This window comes from Macrotis lagotis, chromosome 7 (assembly GCF_037893015.1).
Source record: "Macrotis lagotis isolate mMagLag1 chromosome 7, bilby.v1.9.chrom.fasta, whole genome shotgun sequence".
Taxonomy (NCBI): domain Eukaryota; kingdom Metazoa; phylum Chordata; class Mammalia; order Peramelemorphia; family Peramelidae; genus Macrotis; species Macrotis lagotis.
The window spans coordinates 150059395-150085182 of NC_133664.1; the positions used below are offsets into that span (position 1 = coordinate 150059395).

Consider the following 25788-nt stretch of genomic DNA (forward strand, 5'->3'; position numbering starts at 1 on the left):
GCATTAGGGAAAGCTCAATAAAGATTTTTTGTTATGATAGCTATAACAATTACATTAGTCATAATAATCAAGAAAAATCATGTCAAATAATGTAAAATTATATATAAAAAAAGTTCAATTACATAATATGTGAGAGGCAAGTGTATCTTGCCTCTAATACATCCTGGCTGCTTGACCCTGGGAAAATTGCTTAGCCTCTTTGTGCCTACTGGTATCTCTTTAAAACTAAAAAGTAGTGGCATCATTTCTATCTACATTGCTTGAGGAAGCTTCCTCACCCTGAGTTTCCTTCATAGATGAAATCTCAGGTCCACTCCATCCCACACATCCCCTAAGAGTTCATACTGTGGGAGGAAGTTGAGAAGTAAATGGAGTGAATGCCAATTTATTTTATCCTTTTGTTAGATATAAAATTAAAATGCATCTGCATTGTCTAAATATACTCCAACTAACAGTAGAAGGAGGCAAAATTGACAAAGGGTCAGTGAGAAGTCAAACAAGAATGAACAATTTGCCAAGAATAATTAAGTCAACAATTTTCAAAATATTTCATAGTTAAAATTTAAGTATAGTCATAGGTAATGACTATAATTAAATAATACTTTGAAATTGGCAAGGTGTTTTATGGGTTGTCTCACAACAACCCTATGAGGTAATTACTGTGGCTATTATTATCCCCATTTTACAGATATTTAAAATGAGTCTGCAAAGTAAAGTGGCATCTAAGATCTTTGCATCCTGTTGCCTAGCATAGTGACTGGCACAGAGAAGTAGTCTAATACATGCTTAACTGATAGCTTCAGAACTAAAATTTGAACCCAAGTTTCCTGATTCTAAGTCTAGTATTTCTGTTCAACTGTACCCCCAGAACAGTGATAAGACCACTAGCTAACAAACACACAGTTATAGCATTCCAAGTATACTCTAATTTTTACTTCCAGTGAATACAACTTTATATAAAGTACTATATAAGGTTAATTATATGTAACATTACATAACAATACTATTTTTAAAATTATTGTATGATATCTTTCAGGTCAATAGGAAGCAAGTCTCCAAGTACCCTACTATAATAAAATTTTCAGGAACAATAGAGGAGAAAGAAAGGTTGCTAAATTTACTATTAAAAAGTGAGATACTGGGGAGGCTAGGTGGTACAGTGGATAGAGCACTGGCACTGGAGTCAGGAGTACCTGAGTTCAAATCCAGACTCAGACACTTAATAATTACCTAGCTGTGTGGCCTTGGGCAAGCCACTTAACCCCATTTGCCTTGCAAAATCCTAAAAAAAAAAAAAAAGAAAAAGAAAAAAGTGAGATACTTCTTGAAATTAATAATAGATATGGAATTTAAGGATTAATACTTTTTTCCTCAGAAAGACAATAATCTAAAATGACAATTTTTTTCTTCTGCTCATGAAGGTAGACAAATCTGGATAATGAAATATCTAACTCATTGAACTAAAACATTTCAAAAATAATTTAACTAAATTTTACCACACAGTCTCCTCTTTGACTTTTAATGTGTGTAACTATCTATGAGATATGTTGGAGGGAACACCCAGAATGATTACCTGTCCCAGGACTTTTCCTTAGTGTCACATTGATTGAAATTATATATAACTAGAAATATATCTGAGGGTATAAAAAGAATACTCTATTATAATAGGAATACCACTATTTGGATTGAAAAGGTTATCAGAAATCATCTAGACCAACTTCCCTGAGACAGCTGAGGACCAGGAAGGTCAGGGGACTTGCCACTGGTATAATCAAAACCAAGATCAGGTCCAGGTCCTCTAACTTCAGAATCATAGCTATACTACTCCCTTCTATTCTCATGGTAGCAGAGTGATGAGAAAAGAAGCAAAGGAAGCTAAAACTCTCATGTAATTAGGCTATTGATATATTTTAATTTAAATATAGTTACTCTGAAAGTGAATTTCTTGACCAGTCATCAATGAATGGACATTTTTCTGGAGGAGTTGAAACACATGTATCTTGACATATTTGTTATAATTGAAACCAGACAAAAATAGAAAATTATAGTTAAATGGGAGGATTGTCACATATACATCTTGTAGAAGAAAAGAAAGAAATGACATAAATTTTAAAAACTATATTCTAAAAGAAAGGAAAATACTTTGTACTGATTAGAGGGTTAGTTCTGAGTCATCTATTCAAATAGCCAGATGATTGAAGCTAAGATCAGAATTAGAAGGGTAAAAAAGGAATAATAATGAGGAAAATATATGATGTGATTAAAACTTAATCCTGAACTATTTAAATAAATAATCAAAATTTAAAAAATTGGAAATGGACAATAAACATGATATAACACTAATTATAATAGCTTCTTCTGTAAAAAAAAAGGCATCAAAAACAAAGCAAAAGCAAAAAGAAGATGCCCTAGTCAGCAAACATCTGGCTTAACCTGATAAATGGAGAAAGATGACTGTGGAATGCAACATCATGTTAGAATATAAATTTTCATAAGATATTATAAAGAAGAATGATGGATAATTATGAGCAGGATCCTCTCATAAAGGAGAAAAAAGTGGAAAGTGAAATCAGCTTAAGGAAAGCTTATCAAGATTCACCTATGCAAAATTATTCCAGGGGCATTCAAAGATGATATAGGAAGATAACAAAAAGAAAAAATGGAAAAGATTTCCTGAAAAAAAATTATAACAAACTCTTTTCTCTACCAAGTACAATGAGACCAACAATTAATATCACATTTCTGAAAATGCTTACAAAGGAGGTAGAATTGTTACTTAGAACAAAGATGAGAAAGCAACAGAATTAGACAAAGTTCATACAAAAAAGCTGCATGTTAAAGGTAATCCATTATATGGTATACAATCAGGGGTATGCTGATAAATGTTTAGCAATCTGACCTCTGAAAAAAATATAAGCACAGCATACTGTTAAATTTAATTGACATCATTAACATTTTATCCTTTATTTATTAAGACTAGACAATCAAAAAATAAATAAATCGAGCTCTGGTTTGTAGATTTTATCAATTTCCCATGTATAATTCCCATATTGAAAATTAACAACCAGAGCAGCTAGGTGGCGCAGTGGATAGAGCACTGGCCCTGTAGTCAGGAGTACCTGAATTCAAATCTAGCCTCAGACACTTAATAATTACGTAGCTATGTGGCCTTGGGCAAGCCACTTAACCCCATTGCCTTGCAAAAACTAAAAAAAAAAAAAAAAAAAAATTAACAACCAACTTTCATGAGCCTGAATAAGCTAGTTTCAGAATACTACTATAATTATTCAAAGAAGGGGAAAAATAGCAAAGGTGTGGGAAAATCTCAGACCTTAGTTAAAAAAAAAGAAAACCCATACTAAATCAATAATAACCTACTTAAATATTTCCAAAGCAATATACTTAACTGGAACACATCCTTATGATTTCCCTTAATATTTAATTATAAGATGTGGACAATATAAGATTACACTTATTTTTGTAGAATATAATGCAACTGTTAGGCTCTTTTATTTCAAAGTGTCTTCTATCCATCAAAATTATATAGTCAGATGAGATTAATGTTTTAAATGTCTACCATGTTCCAGGCATTGCCCTAAGAGCTGGTGAAACAATGAAAGATGAAACTATCGTTGCTCTCTAGGTGCTCACAAGACACATGTGATACTTTCAAGTTAAATTCGAGATAATCTCAAATCAATCTAAGGTAAGAAAGTAGCATATAATAGAAATAACTCAGTTCAGCAGTTTTCTGATCATAAACATTGAACAAGGAGATATTTGCCAACCAAAGATATTCGTCACAGTGACATAGGAGATATAGCCTAAATCAAAGAAGTCCCTGTGGATTATGAAGTCATCCAGATGCTCCTATGTGGGAATGATATTGTACTGATTACATCACAGAATCTACTGGTAGCAATCCACACTCACTAAAAGTAACTTGGCCTTGCCATCCACAAAAAAAAAAATTCAAATGGAAGAAAAATGTCTACTTCTCAAATTTCAATGTGAATTTTGATAGGCAGTCTAAAGAGTTCAACCATGATTTTAACTAAGAACTTTGGCTCAATCAAGTAAAGTCCAGGGTGAATTGCTTTCAGAAAATTACAATCTTCTTTACTAACCACAAATTTCCCATGAGAGCAATCCTGACTTTCTACTAATTTTGCTTTATGATTGTAAGATATGGAATAAAACTACCTACAGAGAATTAAAAATGCCTGTTATGTAGATGGCAATAGAGAGGCCCATATATTAGCAGTACAAGAAGTGTTACAAAGGAGTAAAAAGATCACATCAAGGAATTGTGGAAAAGAAGGGAAGACAGGATGATCACATGATAAGAAAGAAGGAAGACATGAGCACAGACAAATAAACTCACAATATCAGGAAAAGTAAAGAGAGGTTTCCATCATATGGAGTGCTCCCCCTGTGGTGAATTTCTGGAAGGAGTTCGACCAGACTCAGATAGAGCTCATTGAAGGTAACCTCAAATCGATCAGGTAAAAAATGAATTTGGGTATTGACTGAGGGTTGGGATCTACTCTTTCATTATTGTAGGGAATTTCTCTCACAGTTATTCACTCACCTACCCTAACACATAATCTGAGCTTTTAGTTTCAGAGAGCTACCTAGGGTGCTAAACCATTATATTATCTACCCCATAGTATATGTATTTGTCAGAGGCAGAGCTTGAACTTAGTTCTTTCTAATCTGAAATCAACCCTCCATTATGTCATGCTGCCTCTCTAATTTTCTTTACCTGTTACCAAAAGTAATTTATGAACTTTATGGAATTCTTCATAATATCAGAATGATTTTTCTAAATAAATGTTTCTAAAAAGGCATCATGCTTTGGCATCAAGTTGTCCATTTGAAACTTGCACTTAGTCTCTTCTATCAGTTTTGTTTTATAAGAGAGATTCTGGTCATAGAAGAGCAATACAAGCAAAGCGAAGAATTTGCAGTTATCCAATGAATTCTGTGAAGAAAGTTCAACAACTTAATTTATATTTTTAGAAAAGTAATATATATATATATATATATATATATATTATCCTGAAAAAAATCCAGTTTCTTATTCCATAAGCAAAATTCACCAGATAATGGAGAAGTGATCAAGAAGTCTCCTGTTATTATTTATATTAATTTTGGAAATTTTATTGAAATACTATTCATCATCCTTACTCATCCATACTTAGCTGTACTTGTCAAGGTTGTTAGTCCTTAAAATTCAAAATGGAAATCTTATGATTTCTTTCTTTTTAACATTTCCATGACTGGACAAAGTAAACCTATTATAAGAAGGAATAAATTATAAGATTGGGGGCATCTGCAGTCATAATTCTCTTTTGCTTTTATAGTCAATGAGCTTGACATACTTTCAGTAGCATAACTGACAGCTATGTAGATTAAGTAAATTCAATAACAAGCTACAATTTTATAACCTAGAAGCTTCTGGGTTCAGTTTTCAGGGAGAAACTACAAATCAAATGAATTCTATCTTTTCTTTGACTTTTACTCATAGGATTACATCTTTCACAATCAAGTCCCTGCCCAGAGTAGTTTATCCTTTATTTTCTTTGGGACTAACATAACATCTATTTCTCTCAACATTCTTGTGCTTAACTATTCCCCAGTGGATTCAGTGGATGGGACTTTAAGAAAGCACACAGCAGATGATTGTCTCCTGGGGTTTTGCCTGAATAAAGACTGAAAGTTAGTGTACATCAAGGTTTTTCGCCAGAAGCTGAAACTAATGTGCAAACACAGTATATTCTAGCAGAGATACATTGTGTACAGTCAAGCAAATAAGTAAAGATTACAAAGAAGAATTCTGTATGTAAGTTTAATGAGTTCAATTGAACATTTCAGTTACCAGATTCTCAGACTTATAATCACTTCAGTGTGGCATAAATTCCAGATATAACGATTTTATCCTAAGTTTTCCTCCTTTCAAGTTCATTTCAAATATGGCATAAACAAAGAAAGCTTCAATGAAGAAGAAAAATGACGAAGATGAAGTCCTAGTGCTTGATTGGAAGGATTTAATTCCATTCTACTTTTAAGAAAGTAAAAAGACATTCTTCTCATTTGCAAGAACAACCATCAATCCCATTTATATAATGCTTTTTGTTTTACAAAGCAGAATATCTTCTAAGATGGATAATGCAACATTATTGGCCCCATTATATAGATAAGGAAACTGAAGCTCTGAGAGTTTGATTTCAAGATCCCATAACTAATAAGAAGGAGTGTGGAAACTCAAATCCACATCTTATGCTAACAAGTTCATTAATTTCTGCACTTTCACCACACTGTTGCTTTACTATTATCATAACATAATAAATACTGTGCTGAATTTGAAGTAAAAAATAGCATTTTTTTAAAGACCTGAATTCAAACTTGAGCTCTGTCTCAGTTTCCTTATCTATTAAAAAGGGGCTACCAATAGTGTAACTATACAAAATTCTTACAAAGAAAAGAAAACAGAATAATGCATTTTAAGTTCCATATTATAGGTGGGAAGGGGTATAAAATTGTAATTTCATTAGTATAGGGAACTCCTGGTTCCTTGACCAGAGAGGTTAAGAGACTTAACAAGGGTCATGGAAACAATGTGAGTTAAAAGTGGCATTTGAACCCAGATCTTCCTAAGTGAGATTAATTCTCTTTTCGCAATGCCAAGATGTCTCTCATATTTATTATTGTATTCATTATTCTATTGGCACCATATCCTCTCTCTTTCTGGAGGAAGCTGAAGACAATCATTCATTTCTTATCTTAATTCACATGTAGAGGCATTACCTAGCTAATATATCTATCAAGAATTTACACGATGTTTATCTAGGTAATTTTCAAGAACCAAAATAACACTTAAATGTGAAGCCCATTTCTGTCCTCTCTAAGAAATATTCAAAGCTCACTGATCAGCTTGAAAAATGAAAACCTAACTCTATCCCCAGGAAAATCTTCCTTTGAATTGGGCAACAATACCTCCTAACTAGACCTTAAAGGGCAAATGGAACCTGAATCTTAGTGATGAAAATTATTGCTAGAAAACAGCAAATCACAGAGGTTTTGCTTCAAAAGATAGAATGGCAGCAAAGATCACCCTCCTTTGTCCATCTCTTCTAATATTTTTAGGACCTTAATGCTGTTCATTGATGCTCAGAGGCATTTTGCATGACTAAACACCAGCTGTCTGGAGGTAAGAACAGAATGAGGATTGAAATGACATCTGGGGTGAATGTTTACCAGAAAGACACAGAAGGAATCCTTGGCCATATAGAGTGGATATATACTACATGCTAAGGTGAGGAAGAGGTTGATGAAATTTAATTGACAAGGTACAATAAATAATACAACTAGGGACCCTTTCCCTAAGAAAGGTGAGTCCATGAGTTTTACAAGCTACCTGAATGGCCCTCTTCTGGGTAATAAAGGGCACAGCTGTGAAGTAAATGGTGGAGTTGAGAACAATTGCCTAGATCTAGATCTAGGTCGTGAAGCCTGAGTGAATCTCCTAAGAAAGTAGTGACATTTCCCTGAGGCAAAAACACTGAAGGAGCAGGAGAAAAGCTTTAGTAGACAACAGAGGAGTTGAAGATGGCAGGTAAGCATTCTGACAATAGATTTTATATCAGAGATGGGGCAGCAGCCATGGGAAAGGAATTGCAAGACCACTCCCTAAAGATCTGTGCAGCAGAGTAACAGCAGTAGTGAGGTACATCCAGTTGTCAAGAGAGTAAATTAGGATAATTTGGACAAAAGAGATTTTTTTCAGGTATGTCAAAAAAAAGTCATAAAAGTCAAAACCTTTCCTTACCTCTTAGAAGGAGTTTTTCCAGATATTGTTTCCAACAATGTATGATTCTTCAGGTATTTGCATTTGTGAACTGAAGGTTATCCAACTGAATGATTTTTTTCCTATATACTCTGCTTTTCTGTACCATTTAAATATTTGAATATCAGGTTTCTGTGTGGTCTGTTGGTAAAACAAACAGTAACTGGGGGTTTGGACAATGTGTCTCCTCCATTCTGAATACAAGTAAAGTAGTCCAGATTTAGCTGTTACTCATTTAAGGAAAAATACTTAACCTATTTTTTTGCACCATGAACCCCTGGGAAATCTGGTGAAGCCTATGGATGCCTTGTCAAAATATTTACTTTTTAATTCATCATTAAAGGATATGATAAATTTCAGTTAGAGGTTAGTGAAAATAAAGATGTTATTTTTCCTCCCATTCAAATTCATGGAAATCAAGGAAAAAAACTAATTTCAGAGATTGTAGAATGACAAGTCAATTTCCTCATCTGTACAAAAAGAGGCAGCCAGATGGCACAATGGATAGAGTACTGGCTTTGGAGTCAGGAGGACACTAGCTGTGTGACTTTGGGCAAGTCACTTAATCCTGATTGCCTCACATCTGAGACCTTCTAAAATTGTCCCTATTCATATCTGGCCATTGGACCCAGGTGGCTCTGGAAGAGAGAGTGAGGCTGGGGACTTAACACAGCATTCCCCCTCCCTCAAATCCCATTCATGTATTTGTCATCTCATCACCTCCCTGATGTCATGGTCTTCTTTGAGAATGAAGGACAAAGACTACAATAAGAGGTTTGAGCTAGAAGATTCTTTAAGATGAAAATTCTATGAGTCTAAGAATCTCTGTTTTATTTTAAAAAAAAAACAGAAATATGGTTCTATTCAGTTTCAGTTTGGAATAGATTCCACTGTGGCTTGTCTTATTCATGATTGATTAGTCCATTCATTAAATTTTCCTATAACCTAGCCAAGTATTTGGGAACTTTCTTGTACAAGGAGTCAGCTCAGAAAGGTTATGTCTGTCTGATATTTGGCACTGACTGATTGAAACAAGACATCCAGCCACATTTAGTGAGTCTTTCAAACTGACCTTGGAAAGGAGATAAATGCCACTTCTCATGTCTTATATAAAACAAGAGAGTCAGACAATACAGAAAACTTCAACTTTAGTCAATATAAGAAAAAAGTGGGGCTCAGATGAAGGGGAGGAACTTTGCCCTGTGAACTGAAAGACAAGATCAAACTGTCCTTACTCATTTTGCTCTTTAATTTGAAGGTGGGGAAGGGTTAGGATAGCTCCAAGTTTCTACCCACTTATCCATGGCTGATGACAAGAAGCCCTATTAAATGTTTAAATTCCCTATATTCCCCAGTAATAGCTGAAAGCATAGATTTGGGTTGGGCTCCAAATTAATAAATAGTGCAGAGAGACTTCCAGTTAAATAGTAAGACCACTGGCCTAGGAGTCAAATGAGCAAGAATTATAAGCATAGATCTCTTTTAGGAAGCTGCTTAACCAGAATGCCAATTTCCCCCTGCCTATAGAATAAGGATAATAATGCTGACAGCAATGAAAATCCAGAAGACCAAGGTTCAAGTCCTGCTCTGACACAAAATGACTGTGTGACTCTGTATAAGTGATGAATTTCATTGTATCCTTATCCTAATAAGGTATGAAAGCTCCTGGCAATTTTTAAAAATCTAGCTGGATAACATATATGCAAGTGCTTAACCATAAAGAAATAGATAAACATAAAATATCACTAAAATATTTTTATAAATTGCAACTATGGATTAGTCAATGAACTATTTTTGTCCATTATGTACTAGTCACTGTAGTAAAAACTCTGAATTGATTCTTAAACTCACTCATTTGCCTAACAATAAAGTCAACAAACATTTATTAAGCCTTTATTGAGTGTGTGATATTGTTGGTTTGAGGAGATAAAGAAAAAAATAAGATCCAATTCTTGCCCTCACACCAAACCTTAAACACATTCATATACCTATATCATGCTATTCAGATTAATGTGCCATTAAATTCTCACAAGTAGCCTTTCATAACAAAATTATTATTAATACTATTAATAGAAGGAAAGCACAAACACACAATATATGAAAACTGATTTAGAGATGAAAAATAAAATCCCATGTTAGATATGCAAAGGAGACAAAGGACAAATTTGAAAGAAAGTTGATTAAGGTGGCATTTGAGTTAGACGTCAAAAGATGTATAGTAATTTTGTTAGCAAAAAACGAACATGACAGACTTTCTAAATGGAAGAAGCAGCAAAATCAAAAGCAACCTGGAGAAGATTTTTATTAATAGGAATAATAGCTAACACATATTGTTTTAAGATTTTAAAATTTTCTAAAATTTAAGATTTTTTAAGCTTTTTAAGATTTTATGATTTTAAAAATATATGTAAAAATTTACATATATTAAATCATTTGATTCTCACACAATGCAATGCAGATATTATTATCAGCATTTTACAAATGAGAAAACTGAGACTGAAATAAGCTGTGATTTGTCTAGTGTCACACAGTTAGTAAAGGTCTAAGAGGGATTCAACTTGACTGATCATTCTGACTCTGTCCAGAATTTTCTGCCTTGTGTCCCTCACTATAAAAATCTATATGAATGAATATTACAATTATAATATTAGCAATTCATATATACATATAACTCACCTTAAGATTTCAAAGTGATTAGGTTATCTCATTTAGTTCTCATAATCTTGGGAGTAAAGGACATGTTCAGTTGCAGAGGTCAGGTTGTACCTCCACAAGAGTTGCCCCTTTGATGAGGTTCATGGGAAAAAGGTTGACAGTAATTAACTAATTGATATTTTGATTAGTGTGCTATTAATTTCTCAAGTAATCTTTCATAACAAAATTAGGAACTAAATTGAGCAGGAATCAATGGTGGTAAGAACAAAGGCCTTGAAGAACACTTGAAATAAGGCTGGTACCCCTTGATTGAAGAGTAGCTAAATTTAAAAATGTGATATATTAATATATTGGAATATTATTGTGCTATAAGCAATGGCAGATGAATAATTCAGAGAAACATGGAAAGTTTAAGACAAAGAAAGTAAGATCAAGAGACCAATAAGAATATGGCTACGATAATGTAGAACAAAATAAAGTGAAAGCCAGCTGAACTCAAATTAATTATCTTGGCTTTTCTTGATTCTGGAGAACAGATAAGAATGAATATTCCCTTCCTCTCATTTTAAGAGACAGGATATTAAAGGTACAATATGTCTCATATGTTGCCAGACAGATGATATGTTAGTTGGTTTTACTACTTCACTAGATAGACATTCAGTGAGAAGGTGATATTAAAATAATGTGAAATTTTTAAAAAGTCTTCCACAAAACATTAATAAAAAAGACTGAAGACATTGACAACCACACAAAATTATTGTTTTCAGGAGGGGCAATGGAAAAAACAATTCCTCATTGGTCTCTGCCCCTCCTGGAATACTATTTTACAATACAGAGTGGGTTAACCAAAGCTGAAAAGTACCACTGATTCTTCACTTTGGCTTATTTCAGAAGGTACTGAAGTATCATTGAAACATCTACCTTCAAGACACTATAGAAATAAATGGCCTATTTTCTTCACTTATTGTGTGACTGTACAAGTTACAGCCTCTCTGAACATCAATTTTCTAATTCATAAAATCAAGATGATCATGTCTGCAATCATCTACCATGAAAATTTATTATAAAAATTAAATTGGGCAATTATAAAAATTTATTTTTATCCCTAAAGATTATAAAAATATAAACTATAATTTCTTTAGCTCCAGTGAGTTAAATCTAAGGTTTTTAAATTGCTTATTTGATGAAATGAAGCAGTATCCCACAAGAGAAATATTTAGGACTAACTAAGAAAACTCAGCAGATGTGTGTTTAATAAAATAATAAGCTATATTAGAATACAGGTTTTCTACTGTATGACCAGCTAATATTGATTACATTTCAGTCAAGTCTTGAAAAGGAATTTTTAGGTGATGGAGAAAAGCAGTACTCTTCCCTCATTCTTTGACCAGAGAACCATCTAGAATATTTCTGAGGACAAAAGAATTTGGGCTTTTCAATAACATCTTAAAAATATGTTCTCAATGGAAAATTGAGGACAAATCTATACTGAGATAGGTGAGGTTCCAATAAATGAATGAACGAACAAATGAAAATGAAAATATTTATTAATACTTTATTATGTGCAAAGGACCAGGAATCCAAATTTAAAAAGCATGACAGACCTTGCACTCAAGGATTTCACATTCCAATGGGGAGACAACACATAGAGAGGGATTTTGTATGTCCTTAGGGTGGAATAGTAAAGCCCATGAGAGTTAGAATGCATATTCTTTAAAGTTATTTCCACTGACAAAACTATATTGATTTTTGATGTTGTATTATTTAACAATGCAAAGGATTTTTGTGGTGAGTTGCTTTTTGTTTTTGTCTTTTTCCAATTCTTCAGTAACAAAAGCAGTTGATCGGGGACATCTCCAAAAGTGTTGCTCCCCTGGAAGAAGGGTGTGTAGAGGCTGGGCTGGAAGTAGGATTCATGCTCAGTGAGAGTGGAGAGGGATGGTGGTGCTATTATTACAAGGGCTCTTGGAATCAGTATCCCAGGCTGATTTCTATGGAGTATAAAGAGAGATGAACTCATGCCACTTCCTGTCTGTCCCCTCAGATCACTCTCTTCTTTTAGCTAGGCTGACTTGTCTGCCCTGTAGAGAGCAACTGCTTAGCAGTTGGAGTAGATGACTTTGTCTTCTTCTGCTCGTTATTTTTGCTCATAGTTCACAGTTCAATGACTATTTGTAAAACTTTCTCCTCATCAGTGGAGACTGATTACATAATGTTCATTATCTATATAAGGAACAGAGTTGATGAGAACTTGAGAAAGGGGGAATGCCAGTCTTCTGGTTTCTGGCTTCAATAGAGAAGTTACAAAGGTTTGCAGATTTTCTTCTCTCTCTCTCTCTCTCTCTCTCTCTCTCTCTCTCTCTCTCTCTCTCTCTCTCTCTCTCTCTCTCCCTCCCTCCCTCCCTCCCTCTCATTCCCAGTGGAAGAATTCAAACTCATTCATTTTGTATCTTGTCTGATATATATTTTCATCTGAATATCTTCTCTGGTTCCTATTTGCTATCAATTTGGACAAATGGACTTATTTTCAATTCAGAATGTGTGTTCATTATGGAATTTGCATTTAGTAGAAAGGTACACAGTTTGGTACACAATTTAGGACACTTCTTAAGGGATTATCAAAAAAAGGGCTCAACTTGAATTTAAAAATTGTTTTAACATGATTAGCAATACTTAGGAAATCAGATAGTTATAGTCCAATATCCCACCTTTCTGAGGAGAGCAAAGTGGATGACCTCTGCAGCTAACACTTGCTTCTCCTGGCAAAAATCAAAATCTCCATTAGAGGAAGTGGGTAAAAGATGAGAGATATCTATTTATAACTCCCTCTAAGCTACAGACTCACATGGACACACACAACCTATATGGATAATGCACTCAGTACTTCACCTATTTACTTTAACTAGTAGGAGCTTTCAAAGTCTCCTTTACAGAAATAATTACAAATGATTTGGCCTAAAACCCAGTCTGTAGCTGGGTCAGACTCCTGAGACAGTTCTGTTTTCAGATGCAGGTCACTTAAAAACTAAGATTAAATATCACTGGATTCACATCAGTTCAGTCTTTTTGAGTCACTATTAATCAAAAAAAAATAAGGCTTAGGCAAAATAAAGGATGCACAATATTAACAAAATGCAGGTTTAGAAATTTTGAAAATAATGGTTTAAAAAAGTTCCAGAATTACCAGAATAGTGACAGTGGGGAAAAGAATGAGGGATCAGAGAGCGCTCCAGAAGGCCAGCCCCAACAACGTCGTCCCTACCAATGGTTGCCCCCTTACTACATGTGGAGACCCTATGGGCATCGACCACAGTATCCCAACCCTCCTGTGCAGGAGAAGTCATGGAGGGTGCTGGCACCCAGGGTGCAGGAGAACAAGGTAGACTGGTGGGACAGAATATGCATCAGGGTTATAGACCACTATTCCGCAGGGGCCCTCCTCGTCAAAGACAGCCTAGAGAGGAAAGTAATGAAGAAGACAAAGAGAACCAAGGAGATGAGCCCCAGGGTCAGTAGCCACCTCAACGTCGGTGCCACCGTAACCTCAATGACCGACGCAGAAACCCGGAGAACCCTAAACCACAAGATGGCAAAGACAAAAGGCGCCCGAACCACCAGCTGAGGATACGTCCGCTCCCAAGGCTTTAGTCATCATGGGAGAAGAAAGAATATGAAATTCCAGCAATAATAAGAAATGAACAAAAGATTTGGAATGAAAGACCTAAGTGCTTGCTTTCTGCTATTGACCAAATAACTAGAGCTCTCTGCATTATCTATGCAGCATGGGGTTTTTATTATTTTTACCTAAAAAAAAGGTCTCTTTTGGGGAATGACAAAGATGTTTTTTTTAAAAGCCTGGTTTTCTCAATACACCTCTAAAGGTTTTCAAATTGTTTCATATCTGGTCAAGTTGAGATTTTTAAGAACCTCATTTTTAATTTGTATAAAAGTACACCTGATTTTTTCAAAAATCCACAAACTGCAAGCACCTGTTAATAAAGGTCTTTAAATTTAAAAAAAGAAAAGTAAAATTAAATCAGTTTTTTAAACTCCTTTCTCTCTTCCCTAAACTTTACTACTAATGAGTTTGGTATGATGAACTGACCTCGAAGCTAGGAAGAACTGAATTCTACTCCTGACCCGGACAGCCAGTAATCATATGACCCAGGGTAAAACAATTGGCCTCTCAGTCTTTTAGACAACTCTATAAGATTGTAAGTTAAAGAAAAATGCTGATCTGCATTGACAAACTTTCTCACCTGAGAGATCCTTATACTAATGTAATTACAGTTCTAATACCTAGCTCACCAATCAAAGCACCTTTGATTTGAATTTTTTTTCTTTTTAAAAACTCTTATTTAAGGGTTTCTTTTCAATTCAGATAGGAATGGCCCAAATTTTAGTTACCAACATGAAGTTCTATTAGTCTCTATTGATGAACATAAATATTTGAGGAATAAATAATGAAGAAAAAATATTTCTCTAAGAGACTCCTACAGTGAAAACTTGAAGTTATAGAGATAGCTATCCAGGCAATGAGTCATCTCTTCTGCCTAAATTCAGGGTTTGAAAAAAGAAAAATTCAGACAGACTTCTTAACCTACTCTGAATACTGTACTCTGAATATTATGTATCAGTTTACCATGGAGCCCATTCTCTTGATTGGTGACTGTCATTTTTTCGGGATAGATTCAGTCATGATTTATTGCTCTCTCTCCTTTCTGACCACCTCCTTCACAATATCCTTAATAACAAGTTGCTAAGTGGTTTCTTTCTTTCCTCCTCATTATCCTCCTTTCCTCTTTACCCCCAGTTCTAGAAACCTTCCCATAATTAAATTAGCTCTGCCATATTGCTAGTTAGGGTGTTTGTGTCTACTTTCCTATGACCCTATTCATATTCCTGTAAACTTCTAAGCTTTACTGACCATTTCCCTGGCCCTGTGATTCTCATATTAGAACTAAGGCTTATGGGAGCAGGGTTTTTGTTTTCATGTTTGTATGTCTTCTGCCAGTACTTAGGACAATGCATGCCATATAGTATTGAATAAATATTTTTGATATTATTTCTTCACACTTCCTTTCTATTTTGAGTCAATGTATACTATTGATCTAATAAAAGTTAAGGTGTAGTGTGGAACTGGTGACATGAACATACACATACACCCACACAATACCACTTGCATTAATTTTACTCCCATTCAGACACCAGGCATATTGTTGAGTTTTTGCTTGTTTTCCAAGCACTCCTTTATGCTGAGACTCCTGGGGACTCATACATGTATCAACCAGATACCTAAATATCTCTTTAAATACCACTATCTCCATGTGGGGATCAGCACTAGGACTCAAGGTTTACAGCCTCTCCAGGCACTCTCACAAGCAAGGGATTCCTGCATTCACCTCTATCTACTTCTGTTTTAGTTTAAAATGACTGTGGGGGTGTAGCTAGGTGGCACAATGGGGTGGCTAGGTGGCACAGTGGATAGAGCACTGGCCCTGGAGTCAGGAGTACCTGAGTTCAAATCCCTTCTTGGATACTTAATAATTACCTAGCTGTGTGGCCTTGGGCAAGCCACTTAACCCCATTTGCCTTGAAAAAACCTAAAAAAAAAAATGACTGTAGGGGAGAGGTGTATATATGTATGCATGTATGTGTCTGTCTCTCTGTCACTAATTCTCTGTGTGTCATTATGTCTCTGATTCTCTTCTCCCTTTTGGCTCTCTGTGTCTATCTCTACATCTGTCTCTCTGTCTAGCACTGTCTGTTCCTGTCTGTCTCTCTGTGTTTCTCTGCCTCTTGTCTCTGACTTTGTCTTTCTGACTCTGTCTTTCTGTATGTGTGTATGTGTGTGTCAGTGTTAGTTTGTCTGTCTCTCTCTCTCTCTACATTCTAGGTTGTCACAAACAGTCAGTAAGACTCAGTTATATTGAGACAATTCTCATTTAGTGATACACCCTAAAGCAGGGGTGGAAATGTCTGGTTGGTGAGCTGTATAAGACCCAGGGACTGGCTCAGCCATGGCAACTGCAGATGGGACTCGAAATTCAGTAAATCAAGAAGCTTTTTAGGAATGATTTAATTAAATGTTTGACCAAATATAGCCATTGATTGATGTTATAAATATCCAAGAGGCCCTTGACAGAAAAAAGATTCCCCACCCCTGCCCTAAAGGGTAATTGCGATTTGAAGTAGTTGCAAGAACAGTGTCTTCTCTACACCACAGTCTGCCTTCCCCTCAAGGTTCTTACCCTAACAAGAGAACTGACTACTCAGCTCCTACTTGTATCTCACCTTGCCCTATAACATTTCTTACACATTATATTCTATCATTCTATGACCAATGATCCCAATAAGCAAGAACAAAATGAAATCTCTAAGTTTCATGTTCATTGTTTATGGTATCATACCACATACAACATATGGTTCAAGGAAGAAACAATTGGAATTAGAATCCTCAAGTCAGGTTACACAATAGACTTAGTATCTTTGATCTAATTCCTTCCCATCTTTTAGTCTCATTTCTAAAACATGCTGCTATCTATCTAGTAAACTGACTTTTCTCTCTTCATGGCAAGAAGGCTTGTACATTCAGTTATTCTTCCAACTAATTAAGATGGATTATGCAGAAGCCTCTTCTATTTTAGAACGAATAGCAGATATTTTCTCAATGGGCAACCTAGTTTCTCTTTATGATCATGGAATAGAGATTGTTCTCTACACAATCAATCTAATCAACATCCATGTGTTAAATGCATACACTGTGTGTAAGGTATTGTCCTAAGCACTGGGTATACTGGGACAAAAGAAAAATAATCTTTACCATCAAGAAGCTAACATTCTAATGGGGAAGACATGGACACAAATGAGTATAAACAGAATGCACACAAAGTCAATCCATGGTCATGGGGGGTTGCCCTAGTTGTTGGAGAATCAGGGAAGGCTTCATGAAGAAGAATGAAGCTGAACTAATTAATGGAAACCAGATAAACCAAAAAGTAGAGATTCCAGACATTGTGAGGAGTCAATGTAAAGGCACAAAGAGGGGAGATAGAATTTCATATGTGTGCAGCAGCAAGTAGGTCAATGCAGCTAGACTAGAGAGTATGAGGAAAGGAGATAAATGTATGAACCTCAAAGGAAAATCATTTGGAAGTTAGTCAAAGTTATCCTTTTTTGCTTCCTTGCTCCTTGTAGTTTTTAGTCCTTCTTAATCCATCCCCAAGATTGCCTTGGGTCCTTTCAACCCCTCTCCTATTTTATCTGCTAAATTTTCAAGATGCCAAAGAAATTACAATGGTACTTGTCATGTCTCCAGTGGTAATAATGCAGATGTTATGAGCAGTAAGGATTTTGAAAAGGCAAACACAACAAAGTACTTATGAAACAATCTAGGTCTTGTCAACATTTCAGGTGGCATTACAGAATCTGTTTTTCTCTTCCCTAACAGAAGGCAGAAAATATTTGCCTTGGAAGCAGTCTATAAATGTCCCCTTAGAGCCTTGATCACAACCTGCCTTGCTGAGTGCAGATGCTAATGACAAGCACTTCAAAAAAAAATTATCTGTTATATCTGACTTCTGTGTCTTGATGAATTCGAAGTGTAATATAGAGAATTTGAGATGTGGCTGTTGATTATGATGAGGCAGATGGTACACCTGTTTAAGTTTTTAAAAATGCATTCTTCATAAATATACTGTGCTATGCAAGTCTTTCCAAATAGCCTAAGTTCTGCTCTATAATCTCATTGAAGCAATATGATTAAGCTCCACTGAAGCCTGAAATATATTACAAGCATTACGAACATTGTAGGACAATATTTACAACTTAAAAATGACATTGAACTCTATTTTTTTTAACTTTCCCTACTGTATGGTCCACTGGGTTCTCTTCCTTTTAGTTTACACTGTTCCATTTTTTATGGTATAATACTTCAATTCTCCAAGGTATCTGTAGGGTCATCAATGTGAATGTTCTTTCCAACAAATGAGTTTGTCGTTCATTCTTGCCCTCTTGGCTTCTGAAGCACTCAGAGAGATCCATCCAATATGATGGGGGTCTACATGATGGTTGATTCTTTGGGTCCTTGGAGGCAATGCCAGAAAAGTGCAAGTTTTGAATAAATGAATTGAATTGAATGAAAAGACATTTAGTAAGAACTATTAAGCAAAGAACCATATTAAGTGCTAGAGTTACAAATGGAAAATGGAGATAGTCCTTATCCTCTAAGGGAACTGAATGGTGCGAAATTAATTATAATTGAAAACTATAAATAGAAGAATAGAAGTCCTAAAAGTTCAGTGATGATATGGATAACAAAGTCAGAGGATTTTTAGGCAGCATCAATAGATCAGATATTAATGCCAGCAATCTAGAGAATAGAGAGGCAAAGTAGATGATAAGGCCTGGAAGTTCTGTGACCTTTACTCTCTAAGGTATCCCTCTACTATGCTGAATCCCCTTTTCTCCTAATCTGCCTTCCCAGCTGTAATTCTGACTTCCCAGACTTCAATACCATACCCTGTTATACCTCATTTTCCAACTCCATTTCAAGTGTTATCTTCCCCCATTATTTTGTTAAAGACCTTGAGAGCAGGACTATCTTTTCAGTTTTATTTGTATCTCTTGGGTTTAGCACAATGCCTGGCTAATAATCAATGCTTGCCTATTTCCTTAGGATACAGTGACAGAACAGGCGGTAACATCTATTGGATCTCCATCTCACTGGAAAGAATAGAGTTGGTGACAAGGCAGGGTAGAAGGTAAGAGGGAAAGCCAAAGGAGGATAGGTGCTACCCAGTGGTGGTAGAAGAGCTATCTGATTTCTAATCATCCAGATAGACTAAAAGAGGCATGAGGCCATGGTTCTACTTTGCAAGAAAGGCTTTGAATAGAATCCCAGCATCAGATTGTGACTTCTTCACAAGGGCCAGCCTAACTAGGTGCAGGTGGTCTATCTGCAAGCAAACTGTCAACTTTTTACAATGACAGTTCATTACAATGTCAGTGGTAGATTGTTGGTTGCTTTTTTTTTAAATTGTCTCTTATTAGTATCTCTGCCTGAAGGTAAATAAAGAAAGGAATAGAGAAGTAGTGAAAAATCAATCATTTACTGTTATAAGTTCTATTCAAAAATTGGATTGAATATGGGGGGGAGGGAAGTTTGAATGAGATTTTATGTGCAGGTGTTTAATCTGTGAATTAAAATCACCCAGGTCAGCACTAAAACCCCATTACAATATGTAATCCAGAGTTTGCTGAGACTCTAACAGGGACATTAAAAGTAAATACTAGCCAAATGAATACTTGGAGGCAATGGATACTTGGAAGAGCATAGATGAGTGACTCAAAAAGCTAAAACATTATCTTAAAGCATTCATTTGAGGCATTTATGACCTTTTTTAAATTATGAGACCACATTTCTAGCTAATTTAATCATATCCCAAATAGTCCATGTGTCAAAGTACTTTTTACTCTTCAATAAACAACAGTGATGCAACATAAAGTGTACAGACAGAGCAGGCATAACAAATTGTTCCAAGACAAGTCTCCTCTAGGTGTGAGCCAGAGAGATAATACAGGAATATGATGAGGAAAAAAAAGTACCTTTTTGGATCCCACCATGAAAGGACAGCTTTTTTAGAGATGTTATGCTAAGTATAGTTGAAAATAAGATAATGGTAATAACATTAATAACATTGGTTAATATTTTTGTAGTTCTTTAAAGTTTAGAAAGCCATTTTAATAATTATTTTACTTGAGAGTGATTGTGGAGCAGTAGATAGAGCAATAGATTTAGAATATGAGGAACCAAGGTTCAGATCCCAACCATGCTACCTTTATAACCTTGACAAATCACTTCACCTCTGGGACCTCAGTTTCCTCCATGATAGAGCTGGAGTAAAATTCTTCTAAGATTGCTCCCCTTTCTAAATCTATGATCCTCACAACTAATGAGGAAACTGAGAGTCAGAAACAATTGCCCAAGGTTGGACAAACTAATAAATATCAGAGGTAGTATTCAAACTTAGTTCTTACTGAATCCAAGTCCAGCATTTTACCTGGAAATTGTCATAGTTAAACTTGAGTAATTCATACACAGAACAATCAATTCCTCATTACTTTATTTCAGTCCCTTTTGTGATTAACTCAGATAATGTTAATGCCTAAAGCAAAAGCAGTCAAAAGATGGGTCAGGAAAGTGGGGTCAGGGAGAAGAGCCTTGGCTTTTTTAAAAGGATAAGATGATTTTCAAAATAGGAGATAGAATATTGTTTTAAACCTACTATTGCTAAAAAATGTATTCTCTCACTTTAACAACAGCTTTCATTGTTATTTCACATTGTCTTTGAAATTGGTATTGATTTCCCTGACTAGACCCTGTAGTACAATACCACAACTTTCTATCAGTCAGCCTTCATTCCTGACCACCTTTGGTAGCTTTCTGGTGCTTTGTTTGAAGTTGTCCCTCACCAATGCTTTGGGCTTCCTAAAGAATCATGAAGGGTTGGATTTCTATTCTTCAGACTGTAAATCAACTAAATTTCTGCTGAGGGGGAAAAAATCATATCTCAGAAATCTAAGTTAAAAATAAAATAACTGAGCAATATGGCTCACTTAGTCACTCAGGAAGGCATTGGGGTTAGTGAAAAACCTTTTTTCCCTTATTCATATATGTGTGCAAGATGTTGCATTAGGTGCTTCTTAGGGGATGGAATGATAAACCAAATATGGTTCTTATCCTCATGGAATTCACATCTAGTAGGAGAGATAAAATTCATTCACTTGATCTGGCTAACAAATCACAGTCATGAATAGATAGATATGGGAATAGAGAATGGAGTGTTGGAAGGAACTACAAAGATCTTGTCCGATCCTTTCCTTTTATAATGAGATTAAATGATTTCTCAGGTCACATGTTCCAAGAAAAAATCTCTTCCAAAGAAGAAATTTAAAGCTAAGCCCTCTGAAGTTCAAATCTAGACCTCCTTTCTCTTATATAAGATAAAGTCAAAGTACTATGAGGGTACAGAGATAAATTACTTTAAATTCAAAATAACAGCATCTTGGAGTCGCTTTTCAGCAGAACCTTGAAGGATTGATAGAATATAAAGAGATGACTATAGCAGATTACAGAGGAGAAAAAAAGAGGGACACTCTAAACAAAGAGAACCAAATGAACAAAAGCATAAAGGCAAGAAATTGTTCATCCAGTTTATTTTTGATGTCCACTCTGCTCTAAGCATGGACTGTGACCTGAGAGAATGAAATAATAAACTGATCATGAAAACTCAAAAAGGTAGTGTGGTATATAGTAGGAAAACATTTGAGTTTGAATTTTCAGAGATCTCCTAGCTGTATATATTTCCTAAGCACTTAGGCTTCCCTCATAAGTTGCTTATACCAACTATTGTGTTATGGAGAAAGCACCTTGTAAAACTTGAAGTATTATTGATATGTTGAGGTATTTGTAACATTCACAACTTTGAAGTGAATTAGACTTTTACTCAAACAAGCTTTCATTTGGTTAAATACAATGCTCAATACCATCAAGAACTAGAAACAAAAAAGTTTACTGCTCTCATATTTTAATCCACACTGACCACCTATGGTATTAAAATTTGTGCTGCAAAAGGAATCTATCTTTAACTGATATTACCAACATAACTCTTCAAGATTTTCACATTAGAAATGAACTGAGATGGAGTTAATGAGGTTTTTTTTTTAGTTTTTTTGCAAGGCAATGGGGTTAAGTGGCTTGCCCAAAGCCACACAGCTAGGTAATTATTAAGTGTCTGAGGCCGGATTTGAATTCAGGTACTCCTGACTCCAGGGCTAGTGCTCCATCCACTGCACCAGCTAGCCGCCCCCGAGTTTATGAGTTTTAATAAAAGTATTCTACCTAGAATTCATACTCCAATGCTTTCTCATGGCTTGGAAATGAACCCGAATTTTTAAAGGCTATGCTAACATTACAAAAGCTCTGGAAGTCCTATCAAGTTGGAAAATATTTCAGTATAAACCCAGCAATGGGCTTATTATGTCTATTTACTAAAGATAGTCTAGAGACTATATAACAAAAAGGTCAGTGGGTAATAATCAATATTAGTCAAGGTACTAAATAAATCACCAGTATTTTGAAATATTGACACCAAAAACAAAATGCAGATTGGCTATGCTGACTGAATAAAAGGAAAGGGAATAAACATGTATTAAACATCTACCATGTGCTAGCTACTGTCTTATATGCTATACAAATATTATCTCATTTGATCCTCACAACAACCTTGTGAGGTAAGTTACTATTATTTCCCCTATTTTACATTTGAGGAAACTGAGGCAGACTTCAGTTGAGACTCTAACTTTGTGACTCTGGGCAAACTTGTTCAGGGTCACATAGCTAGCAAGGTTTGTGGTCTAATTTGAACTCCAGGTCCAGTAATCTATCCATTGTACTTTTTAGCTACTCCACAAAAATTAGCAAGTTCTTTTAAAAAAAGTTTTATAAGCAGTATTATGTCTTTTCTCTTCTTTTGATTCCTTCCAATTTGCAAAAATTTTAATATTTCATCAGAATTAAATGATTATAGAATATTATACATATAAATAGATATGGTTGTAACACATAAAGAAGTCTGAAAAATTAACAAATTTTAATGGATCAGTAGACTTTTTCTTGAGGACAGGAACAATTATTCATTTATTCTTTCTTTCTCCAGTGCCTAACATATAGCTTTAGCACATAATAGGTACTTAATAAGTCTCTTCTGAAAATCAAATTGATAGATTGAAGTCAGGAAGACAAACTAGGAAGTATTTAAAATAATTCAGGTATTAGGGTCAATTAATTAGCAAGAATGCAGTAAGTGTCAACCATTTGCCAGGCCACTATGTGTGGTCATTAAGGCACTATTATTAAAACCTAAAACAGGAAAATTCCTGATCTATTAATAGGATCTTAGAAGTACCTTGCCCAATGTCACACCATAAGTTAGTGTGATCACACCCCAGTGTGGTCATTTGTCTCTACTGAAATTTTTACTCTTTTGCCTCATTTGAAGCTCAACACAATTCTGTGATATAAGCAGGACATGTATTATTATCTCTGTTGCAATCACAGAAAAGAAAATTAAGGTTCAGAGAAACGTATGGACTTTCCCATTGTCAAATATCTCATCCATGGCATAATTTGAACTAAAACAGAAATTTTCTGCCTCCTAATCAATTTGTTTTAAAAAGTCATACTTCTTCTGCTATTTATGGCTCCATGAGAACCACAGAATCATAGAATTGTAAAGGTTTTTCAGAATAACCTATGCAAGTATTACCAAAAAAAAAGAAAGGAAAAAAGGTCATAGAATCAAAAAATCTCTAGATTTTGTATAGAAATGACCCCTAACCTATACCTTAATAAGAATCGTTACTACAATATCTTCAACAAGCAAGCATTTCAATTCAATTTAGCAAACGTTTGTTAAGTGACTGTGTGCCAGTTACTAGGAATACAAAGTACTTGTCCTCAAGGAACCTATATTCTGATAGAGGTGTTTGGGGGAATTTGGGTAAATGCATGGAAATAAAAATAGAATGCTGCTGAGTTTGAGGACCAGTTAGTGGTCCAGTTTGGCAAGAATCTATAGTTTATGAAGGGTACTTGTGTATGATAAAATTGAAAAAGTAAATGGAAGCCAGATTTAAAGGGCTTCATATGCCAGACTAAGAAGTTTTTAATTTTTATCTTCCAGACAACGGAGAACTAATAAAAGATTTTTATAAGACAGTAAGATGTCCACATTTCTGATTAAAGAAAATTATCTGATTAAAGAAAATTAGCTTTGTTGAGAATGAAGACACTGAGGAGAGTCTGGAATTAGGGATATCACTTAGAAAACTACTATGTATTTCAGGATAGAGATGATGGGGAATCTAAGATGATGACCATGATATTGAGATAAGGTAGTGTATGGCTAGAGATCAGAATAATTATAATAATTACTAATATAATTAGCATTTGCATAGTACTTAAGGTTTACAAATTGCTACAAATGAATATATAGCTCTAGAAGTTTTTTTCCTAATACACAAAACTTTTTAGGAGAAAGCATAAAGATGTGAAAGCCCAGGTCAAAGACCAAAGAAATACCCACATTAATGGGATAGCAAATGAATTATAAAAAAGATCAGGCAGAAGGAGAACATAAAAGAGTAGGGTTAGGGAAGCCAAGGGAAGATAAAACATCCAGGAGGGGATGATCAATAGCATAAAAAGCCTCACAGAGATCAAAATGATGACTAGGAAAAGGGAATAGCAGTTAGGATATGTTTAGCAACCTCTGAGAAAATAAGATAAACAGCGAGTAGAAGAGAGGAAATTAAAGATGAAAGAGAAATGGAATGATGAATAGGATATATAGAGGAGACCATAGGGGATAAATCTAAGTATCTAAGTAGCCTAGTTGTCTAGAAGCAAATGAAGAGAAAATTAATAAAATGTAGTGAAGATTACACATCTTGAGATATTGGAGGAGAAAAATGAGTAAAGTTAAAAATGAAGGCATCTTCTGATATGTAAGAAAAGAAGTGCTAAGGACCTGAAACAAGTTTGGAACAGTCACTGAGAGGAATGTGATATAGATCCAATCAAGGATAAATAAAATTATTCCCATGAAGAGTCAAGTTGAGATTAGATATCATGAATTTGTAGTGGACCCAGCTGGCACATTAGCATGACTTTCCAGTAGCAATCAATAATTCAGATATATGAGTGGAAAAAGAAAAATGGTAGGAGTAACCCATGGCTGAAAATCAAAGATAACCCATGATTCCTAATTCACTGTTTCTCAAGATAGATCATTTCATCTTCCAATAATTTTTGCCTGTCCCTCATTTTCAAAATCAATCAACAAAACTTTATTAAATCAGGAAATATTTTCGGCTGGTATTTGAAGGATAAAAAAGGAAAATCCCTACTCTTAAGGAGCTAATATTCTAAGGGGGAGACAAGTTCCTCTTTCCATTCCTGTGATACTTATATTTCCCATAATTTTACAAAATTTCCTTCAGGAATCATATTCACAAATTACTCTGGTAGTTGGGAAGTAGTCCAGTCAAGATTACCAATGTAACACATTGAGGACAATGAGGTGCCATCACTTAACATATCCTTTCTATAAGCATCCCTGATAGAATGCTCTCCAGTCTTGGTTTGATCCTTTTCATTGATGGGAGCTCACTATTTATGAATCAGACCATCTGATTACCCAACACTCAAATTGCAAAGAAGT

The 25788-nt window shown here is 35.0% G+C and overlaps 1 pseudogene; it reads left to right on the forward strand.

Annotated features, from left to right (window-relative positions):
- LOC141494177 (Y-box-binding protein 1 pseudogene) overlaps window positions 1–14502 on the forward strand; it is a 62499-nt pseudogene extending 47997 nt beyond the window's left edge.
- The last annotated feature ends 11286 nt before the right edge of the window (window positions 14503–25788 follow it).